The sequence below is a fragment of the Electrona antarctica genome, assembly GCF_951216825.1.
Source record: "Electrona antarctica genome assembly, chromosome: 9".
NCBI lineage: Eukaryota > Metazoa > Chordata > Actinopteri > Myctophiformes > Myctophidae > Electrona > Electrona antarctica.
In genome coordinates, this window is record NC_136790.1 from 21,923,378 (window position 1) to 21,934,255 (window position 10,878).

Sequence of the window (10,878 nt, forward strand, 5' to 3'; positions counted from 1 at the left end):
TGTATAGGTGTAATTGAGGCCTTTAATGTTTAATGATGGTGTTTGATTGTGCCGAGCAGGGAGAAAAATGTAGCAGAGCCGAACGCCAAGATAAAATATTATATGCACACTTGTATTCTCATTCTACAATAAATATTGGTTAAATCTATTCGTGAGCTATGTAAAACTTGATACTACATTCACTACAGGCTATTCAACTGACGGAACAACTTGTTTTAGTCTATAGTCAAATGTGGTAGTGCATGTACATACATAGTAGTGTACATATATTAATAGGTCAAGTCAAGTCAAGTCAAGTCACCTTTATTTATATAGCACATTTAAAAACAACAGAAGTTGACCCAAAGTGATTTCCATATAAAAAGTTACATCATAAGGATCTCATAAAATACAAAACATTTAATAAACGTACGCAAGAACAAGAACAATACAATATAACAACATCACAAGGAACATGATAGCATGCAATACAATTTACAAAGAGGTTAAAACGTTCACAGGCTAAGAGCTGAAGGCAATGGAGAAAAGGTGAGTTTTTAGGGAGGACGTGAAACTTCCGATGGTGGGGCTGGACTTGATGTGTAGTGGGAGACTGGCAATTACTGAAAAGGCCCTGTCACTTTTGGTTTTTAGCTTGTTGAGGGGACAACAAGGGGCATTTGGGAGGTTGACTTGAGTACCCTACTACCCTGGAGGCTGGAGGTGCAGAAACCAGGTCACAAATGACGCGGGTGCAAGGCCATTTTGGGCTTTAAAAACAAAACGTTGAATTTTAAAATGTATTCTGTGTTTCACTGGTAACCAGTGCAGTTGGGCCAGAACCGTTGTTATGTGCTCACTGCTCGTGCATTCTGGTTCCTGTCAAACTTCTTGCAGCTGAGTTTTGGACCATCTGTAGGCCGGACAGAGTGGATCGAGTCAGGCCATGATACAAGGAATTGCAATAGTCCAATCGAGAGGTGATAAAAGCATAGATCACAGTTTCCAGGTCACGGTAAGCTAAAATAGGTTTCAATTTTGCTATTGTTCTTAACTGATAAAAACTGCTACTCACTACACTGGACACTTGTTTATTAAAATTTAAGCTTGGGTCACCCAGGTTCTTTACTGTGTTGTGCAAATTCGCAGAGAGGGGGCCTAGGGAACTTTTGAGGTCATTTACAGATTTTTGGGGGCCAAATATGAAATATTAAGTTTTATTTTGGTTTAGTTGAAGAAAAGTTGTAGTCATCCATCCCTTGATGTCATCGAGGCAGTTAAAAATGTTGTTCAGAGAAGATGTGGTGTTAGGTGTGACTGGTAGATAGAATTGTGTATCATCAGCATAGCAATAATAGGGAATGCAGTGTCTTTTAAAAATTGAGCCAAGGGGAAGCATATATACTGTAGGGAGAAGAGGAGAGGCCCCAAGATTGACCCTTGAGGAACACCACATGTGATAGGGGCCAGGGACGATGTGTAGGTACCAAGTGTAACGTTAAAAGTTATATTTTTTAGATAAGAAGTGAACCAATTTAAAACCGTGCTCTTAAAACCAACCTCATATTTGAGACGTTTTAAAAGAATATTGTGGTCAATCGTGTTGAATGCAGCAGTAAGATCTAGCACAATTAAAATGACACAGGAGCCAGAATCTACAGTTAAAAGGATGTCATTGTGTACTTTCAATAGTGCGCTTTCAGTACTGTGCAGGGTTCTAAAACCGGATTGAAAGTATTTAAAAATGCAAAAACTTGGATAAAAACAACATTTTCTATAATTTTGAGATGGGTTGGAAGTTATTGTGGTCACTCGGGTCTAGGCTGGGTTTTTGAGTGGTGTAAACCACTCCTACAACTGGCTTTTGTGTGCAGAAAAAAATGAGCATGGTTGCTATGTTCAAAATAATTTCTGACGTAATTAAATCACACCCGGGTGAACTGGATGACCGTAGCAACCATGCTCATTTTTTCTGCACAAAAAAGGCCAGTTGTGAAATCACATCCGGGTGTGATTTCATTACGTCAGATCAGAGCTGATCAGGCTATATAATACCTTACCTTATATAATAATAATGATTTCATTACGTCAGACATTACGTCAGACCACAGCTGATCATGCTATATAAAACCTTACACCACTCAGTTCACACGGGTGTGATTTTTTAAGTAATGAATGGACAGTAGCATGTTTGAAACTGGAGGGGACAACTCCAGTTTTCAGACAGCTATTTGTGATTTTCAGGGGGCAGATGGCGGCAAAAACCTCCTTGAAGAGGCGGGATGGAATGTGTCAGAGGGACTGAAAGTAGATTTTAGGTGGGAGACCACATCTGACAGATGAGGGTTGGGGGACCAGCCCCCTTGGGTTCTGACAATGTGAATACATATTTAAATTATATGTATTGGGATCAAGAAGGTTTCAGTACGTAAACCTTCATCATGGAATCTCACAAGACAGAGGCGAGACCATTACATACTATGTAGGTGGTCAAACCACCAATCATCATACAATGAAACATCTGAACAAAACAATTTAAATGTGATGTCACAGGCTATCTTTTGGCAATGTTGACCGCTTTCAATTGTACTTTGTAGCCGGCTTCCTGAATCCTAGGGCACATCTCTGGTGCCAGCTGGGTCTTCTTGTGTTACTCTGGAAGCAGTAAGGTATGAGCGGACACCATTACGCCACACTTCCTGTGGTCATTGGCTTCCACCAACCTCCAGTGATGTCTGAGGTCAAGTTACGGCCATGTCATGTATCAGCCGCACGAACAACATACTTCTCAATAATACTACAAATTGTGTAAAAACAGGAATGCCAGTGCAGTGCAGATCACCTTGGAGCCTTGCTATTTTGTAGGGGGTAATACCGTCATGAAATGGCTAAAATCGTTACGCGGTGGATAAAAGCACCACATTTGGTACACGCACTCTTTAGGGTGTATCTCACCATCTCAGAAGGGGTGCCCAAATTTTTAAACACATTAAAGGCTTTTTTTAGGGGAAAATCCAAAATGGCCGCCAGAAATGACCTATTATACCTAAAGGTGATATAATTCTGAATTTTTTACTGATTGTGCCAAGTATAACCTTCACATTTATAGTTATTAGACTAATATTAAAAGATTTGGCAAAAAGAACCCCTGACAAATGTCTTAAATATGTTTTAAACAACTTTAAATGCCAAAAATTTACTTAAAAACCACTCGGAATGAGATGACCTTCCACATTAATCCCTTTCTGAGTGATATATTGTCAATGCCAAAAATATATAATTGTTTTTAAAAACTTTTAAAAGACCATATGAATGATTACCAATAGATAATATATTGTAAAAATCTTCATATGACCAGAGATAAGCCCTCTATTGGGGCACAACTCCTATCGTCAAAAAATGGCCAAATCGTTACGCGATACAATCGGTACAAGCATGACAATCGATACACTCGATACACGCATGAAATTTGGTACAGATGTCCCTTGGGTCATCCTAAATCATCCTAGAAGGGGTGCCCAAAAAAATCTTTAACAGGAAGTGAGTTATGTAAAAGATTCAAAATGGCCACCTAAACTGTTGACAGTTGACTCAAAAGACACCAAAGTAATCTCCAAAAAGCATACAATTTGGCACACATGTCCCTTGGATCACCCCAAGACATCCTAGAAGGGGTGCCAAAAACAATCATGAACAGGAAGTGAATTATTGACAAAATTGAAAATGGCCGCCTACAGTGTTATTGGTGATTGGCTCAAAAAGCCTATAGAATCTCATAGAAGCATACAATTCAGCACATATGTCCCTTGCATCATCCAAAGACATCCTAGAAGGGGTGCCCAAAGGAATCCGAAACAGGAAGTGAGTTATTGACAAAATTGAAAATGGCTGCCTACAGTATTATCGATTGTCTCAAAGACAACTAAAGAATCTCCAAAAAGCATACAAGAGACACACATGTCCCTTGTGTCATCCTAAGACATCCTAGAAGGGGTGCCCAAAGGAATCCGAAACAGAAAGTGAGTTATTGACTAAATTTAAAATGGCCGCTTACCCTACACTGTTGACAGATGAAAAGTGAGTTTTTTGCTAAATTCAAAATAACCGCCTAAAGCAGAGACATCATAAAAGCGTATAGTGCTCGTTCCTAAAAGGGATTATTTGTTTGTTTGCATTTGTTTATTAAACCTTTTAGGAAGGGGCCATGTTGAAGAAATTCTAAATGGCTGTTTAAACTGTTGACAACTGCAGTCTGTATAACCTGGTACATTTACACTACATCATCATATTTATTTATTTTTCTTTACTTTACTCTTTGAATCTTCTTTATTCATCTAACTGCATATCTTTATCTATTTTACTCAGCATCTTTATCTTACTCTGAATATTGTTATTTTACTCTCTCCATACAAGCAACACATCTTGTACACGCACTATTTAGGGTGTATCTCATCATCTTAGAAGGGGTGCCCATTAAAGGCTTTTTTTAAAGGAAAGGAAAGGAAAAATCCAAAATTACCTATTACCAAAATTACCTATTATTTCTAAAGGTGATACATGTTGAAGAAATAAGAAGAAATTCTAAATGGATGTTTAAACTGTTGACAACTGCAGAATGTATAACCTGGCGTATTATGTTTAAATTTACACTACATCAGCATATTTATTTCCTTTTCTTTACTTTACTCTTTGAATCTTTATTCATCTAACTCTACTCAGCATCTTATGTTACTCTGCATATTGTTATTTTACTCTCTGCATCTTAGTTATTTTGCCCTCATCTTGTTGCTTATGTTGGACTCTATCTTCTTATTTATTTTCTTCTAGCAACTGTGTGCCATTTCGCAACTACCAGCACATTGACATAATGCTGTGCAAGGTAACCCAGCATCCTGGCACCGTCTTTCTCGAACAAAGAGGCAGCCTCTGGCAAGAGTGTGAATAAAAGTGTCCACAAATCAGCAACTTTAATCCGTCCATATTTCAGACCAAAAACCAGATTGGTAAACTGCTCAATCTGAATGTTGTAGCAGTGCAGCTTGTGTGGGAGGAATGTTTTCCATTGAGAGACATTTTTGAGCAAACAGGTCCTTCCTTAGATCATTAACATTTTCAATGTCAGTTGTCTTGCCATACAGAACCATCAGTTTTCTTTTGTATCACATGCTTTAGGTGGCCATTTTCAATTCAGTAAATAACTCACAATAGCCCACTATTTTGGGCACCCCTTCTAGGATGTTTTAGGATAACCCAAGGGACATGTGTGCCAAATGTCATGCTTTTATGAGATTATTTAGTTGTCTTTTGAGTAAATCGACAACATTGTAGGTGGCCATTTTCAATTTAGTCAATAACTCACTTCCTGTATCAGATTATTTGTGGTACCTCTTCTAGGATGTTTTAGGATGACCCAAGGGACACGTGTACCAAATATTATGGTTTTTGGAGATTCTTGGTGTCTTTTGAGTCAATCGCCAACAATCTAGGCGGCCATTTTCAATTTTGTCAATAACTTACTTCCCGTTTCAGATTTCTTTGGGCACCCCTTCTAGGATGTATTAGGATGACCCAATGGACATGTGTACCAAATATTATGATTTTTGGAGATTCTTGGTGTCTTTTGAGTCAATCGACAACAGTTTAGGTGGCCATTTTCTATTTTGTCAATAACTCACTTCCTGTTTAAGACTTTTTTGGGCACCCCTTCTAGGATGTCTTAGGATGACCCAAGTGACATGTGTACCAAATATGTTTTTTGGAGATTCTTTGTGTCTTTTGAGTCAACTGTCAACAGTTTAGGTGGCCATTTTGAATTTTGTCAATAACTCACTTCCTGTTTAAGACTTTTTTGGGCACCCCTTCTAGGATGTCTTAGGATGACCCAAGGGACATGTGTACCAAATATTATGGTTTTTGGAGATTCTCTTGTTGTCTTTTGAGTCAACTGTCAACAGTTTAGGTGGCCATTTTGAATTTTGTCAATAACTCACTTCCTGTTTAAGATTTTTTTGGGCACCCCTTCTGGGAGGTTTTAGGATGACCCAAGGGACATGTGTACCAAATTTCATGCTTTTATCCGCCGCGTAACGTTCCAGACGGTATTACCCCCTACTAATTGCTTATGTTTGGGGATAGTCTTTCTGTTGCTGCTGATTTTTTAATTTTATTTACCAAAGTCATAGAAGGACATTTGACTGTTTTCTCATTGATTTCTTACACCATATGGATAACCTTGCCTGTCACGTGTATTGAACTGCTAACAATATCTTTCCTAGTCTAAAATGAATACTGTTTGTTTGTTTGTTTTGTTGTTGTTTTGTGCCAGTGCCACTGGAAAACAGATGAACATGTTGAGACTGAAGGGGTTAGGGTTTTCTTGGTCAGAGCTGTATGGTGGACGAGTGACTGCCACTGTGGATGCTCATTCAGTGTCCACTCCCAAACATTTGTTTCCAATCAGCCATGGGTGAGGACTGGGGAACAGGGCACCGCCGCACAGCATCTGGTGGTCCTGTTTCAGCGGTTGGCTTCATATATACCAGAGGGGATTGAACGGGACTGGCGCCTAATCCACTCACTATCATATTCCCTCCCTCTGTTTTCTTTAGGAAAAAAGTCCCAAAGAAAACAGTGCGGCAACCTCCACAGACCTCTCTCTCTCCATCCATCCATCCATCCATCTATATCTTCTCCCTCTGAGAGTTGTCTCTCTCTGGAAGAAAGTGATGAGAATAAATTAAAGGGTTTAAAAGTCAATCTAGAATAAATTAATAGAATAAATGAAAGGGTTTAAAAGTCAATCAAAAGTTCAATCTTTAGTACCTCTTAATATTTTGTTTCTATTATTCTTTGTTTCTATAATTTATTATTCTAAATTCACCTATCACAATGCCACATCACCTCGTAGCACTTAACTCTATCCTTTAATTCTTAACACCTTTATTTCGATCGATGGTAGTTTACTATGCAAATAATTTACATCCTGGTCACTTGTTCTCCTGTTTTTATTTCTTAGGTTTGTGTTTTCTCAACCACAAATGTTAAGAATGTGATTTAGATGTTGTTTAGACAGATGCTAGGCTCCTTGTTTACCTGGTATAGGCTATCTACAGTATGCATCTTATCTCTTCAATCTACAGCAGGAGTCTGCAACAGGGGGCCCTTGACCCCTAGGGGGTCCTCAGAGTTACTATAGGGGTGCCAACAGGGGGCCCTTGACCCCTAGGGGATCATCAGAGTTACTATAGGGGTGCCAACAGGGGGCCCTTGACCCCTAGGGGGTCCTCAGAGTTACTATAGGGGTGCCAACAGGGGGCCCTTGACCCCTAGGGGGTCCTCAGAGTTACTATAGAGGTGCCGCCGCCACACCTTTGTGTGATACAGTAGGAAACCTTAATTTACATGACCCACTTGAACCCGAATGTAGCCAGTCAGGAAATGTCCCTCCTTGAATTATTGATTGAAGTTTGTATTTGTGATTGTAGTTTAAAATCATGCAATGAGCATCAGAGGCAGGCGAGGCAGGTGGGGCGTTACCATGTTACCATGGGCATGGATGGTCTTTGTCTATAGACGCTAGACGGACGTAGTTTAGAATCATGTCCCTCCTGGGCTACTGTGGAGGTAGACACTAGACTTCCTGTTTTCCAAATTGTTTGGTTTACTATATAAAAGCTTTCTTTTTTTGTGCCTTCCTCATGGGTTGTGTTCAATAGTCAAGAAGACAGAGGTAAATGTCATTAATATGTTTGTTTTATATAATAGATCAGTTTTACAGTGTATATTGATGTGTAAAACTTGTTTATTTTATAAACACTGACTGCCACTACTGTTGAGGGAATGAATGGCTTTCCAAAATTACGTCATAGGCCAGCCAAGTCTATGGACTTTTAATGTTTGTATAGAGCCTAATTATAAATTCCCAGTCCCCAGCCAAGTCTATTATATACACACTGGCTGATATACACGCTGCCCTCACTGCGCCCCTCACTTCACACTGGCTGATATACACACTGCCCTCACTGCGCCCCTCACTTCACACTGGCTGATATACACACTGCCCTCACTGCGCCCCTCACTTCACACTGGCTGATATACACACTGCCCTCACTGCGCCCCTCACTTCACACTGGCTGATATACACACTGCCCTCACTGCGCCCCTCACTTCACACTGGCTGATATACACACTGCCCTCACTGCGCCCCTCACTTCACACTGGCTGATATACACACTGCCCTCACTGCGCCCCTCACTTCACACTGGCTGATATACACACTGCCCTCACTGCGCCCCTCACTTCACACTGGCTGATATACACACTGCCCTCACTGCGCCCCTCACTTCACACTGGCTGATATACACACTGCCCTCACTGCGCCCCTCACTTCACACTGGCTGATATACACACTGCCCTCACTGCGCCCCTCACTTCACACTGGCTGATATACACACTGCCCTCACTGCGCCCCTCACTTCACACTGGCTGATATACACACTGCCCTCACTGCGCCCCTCACTGGCTGATATAGAGCGTCGCAGTCCCGCCTCCTACCCTGACCCAGGAAATGAAACCCAATGCATTATTCTCATAGACATTTCGTAAAGTATTTATTTAAAGACGGTTACGCCGCGGACAAAGCCAACTCGAGTCGTGACAACTCATGACAACACAAACAATATTTTGGACCAAACAAATAATTAGAAAGAAGAAAAAAACGGCAGGTTACAACACTTTCTTTGTTGTTTTTCTTCTTTGTAATTATTTGTTTGGTCCAAAATATTGTTTGTGTTGTCATGAGTTGTCACGACTCGAGTTGGCTTTGTCCGCGGCGTAACCGTCTTTAAATAAATACTTTACGAAATGTCTATGAGAATAATGCATTGGGTTTCATTTCCTGGGTCAGGGTAGGAGGCGGGACTGCGACGCTCTATACACACTGCCCTCACTGCGCCCCTCACTTCACACTGGCTGATATACACACTGCCCTCACTGCGCCCCTCACTTCACACTGGCTGATATACACACTGCCCTCACTGCGCCCCTCACTTCACACGAGCGTGATTTTTTTATGCATGGCTTTCCGAAATTACATCATAGGCCAGCCTAGTCTATGGACTTCTTTTTTTTTTAATACTGTTTTTATATTATTTTGATTATGTTATCTATTGTGTAGGAGGGGTTAGCGTGCACCTATTGAAATAGTCAATGAAGGGTTGCCATGTCTGGTAAAATCTATCTTCACTCCCTCTCAATTCAAACTTTATCTTTTCCAATTGCAAATAGTGCATAACATCTTTCATAAGTGTAGTGTGAGTCGGAACCTGTGCTTGCTTCCAATTCAACAGTATCAGTCTGTGAGCCAGTAAAGTCACATATTTTACCATGTTATATTGGAAAGTAGACAGTTTGACCCCGGGCCCTTTGACTCCTAGAACTGCTGTCAGTGGATCTGGGTCAAAAGGTTTTCCAACAATGTCTGACAGTGATTTAAATATACTTTGCGAATATGATGTTAGTTTAGTGCAGTGCCAGAACATATGAACTAGAGTGGCCGGCGACTGGCCACATCTGTCGCAGGCTGGATTCACATTTGGATACATTCTGTTGAAAGTCTATGGACTTTTAATGTTTGTTTAGAGCCTAATTGCATGTTTGCTTGCGGGGAGGTCATCCAACAGGGGCATGCTGGTCAGGAGGACTCTCTCCCTCAGCTGCTCAAATGTAGTGGAGGTGTTTCTTTTTTTCTCAACAATATAACAATAAATCAACTAGACGGGGAGAAAAAAACGAACTGGTGAAAATGAATAAATCAATACAAGAGACAAAATCTGCAATCACAAAGGCTAAGCAAAGGCCTTCTCTGAATAGGTGAGTCTTTAAAATATTTTTTAAAAGGTCCACAGAGGCCATGTTTTTTAGCCTGGGGGTCGAAACTGGCAAAGGCTCAATCACGTTTTAGTTTTTAGGTTTGTGGGAGGAACAACCAGCAGGGGATGAGGATCTCAGAGACCTCATTGGCTTGCATAGCGCTCTGGACTATAGAGTGTCCCAGAATTATTTACATCAGGAGCACAGACTGTTTCTGAGGCTGAATACTGGCATAATTGGCTCCTTGGTGACGCTGGAGGGCTATTGCCTCTGAGCCAAAGAGGCAGAGTATAGACAATGGCTCTGCGGTGATCCCATAGGCCCAAACCAATGATGCATGTATCATGGATGTCAGCCAGCCAGAGCTCGTGGTGCAGGTTCTTCATGGCAAACAGCTATCCGGAGGTACCCTTTTTATCGGGGCCCACTCCCTCGTTTGTTTCATCATCGGTCCCTGATCCATTCATGAATAGAGAAGCTCCCATGTCAGTGCATGGCTAAATAGAGAAGCTCCCATGTCAGTGCATGGCTAACCACCACATTCAGGACCAATTCACACACATGCAAGAAACCAGGGACCAAGGAGGACCAAATGGGACGATAAACATTAAACAACAAAATTAATTATGATGTAAACATGCAAAACCATTCCCTAAGCAAAATTAACGAGCACAATTAACAACAACAAAACTAAGCACTGCATACACAAGGCATGCCAGGATGCTATGTTACTTATTTTATGACAATGGGGCTTGGTTAGTTTTGTGCTGCTAAAGCTGCTCTTTTATGTGGGAGCTATTATGCCAAGTTAAGAGCCTGGTTTCATAGTATGCTTGTAATTAAAATGTCAATTTAGCTGAGTATGTGCTTCACTGCCTTAATTACAAATTTTCTGTCTATAGGATTGACCGCTATGGTTAGTCTCACTCTCAAGTTCACACAATGTCTGCAGCCTGCAGCTTCCAAAGCATTAAATGGGCATTTTAGGGCATTTAGTAATCATGTTTGTAATTGGGAGACTATAGAGGA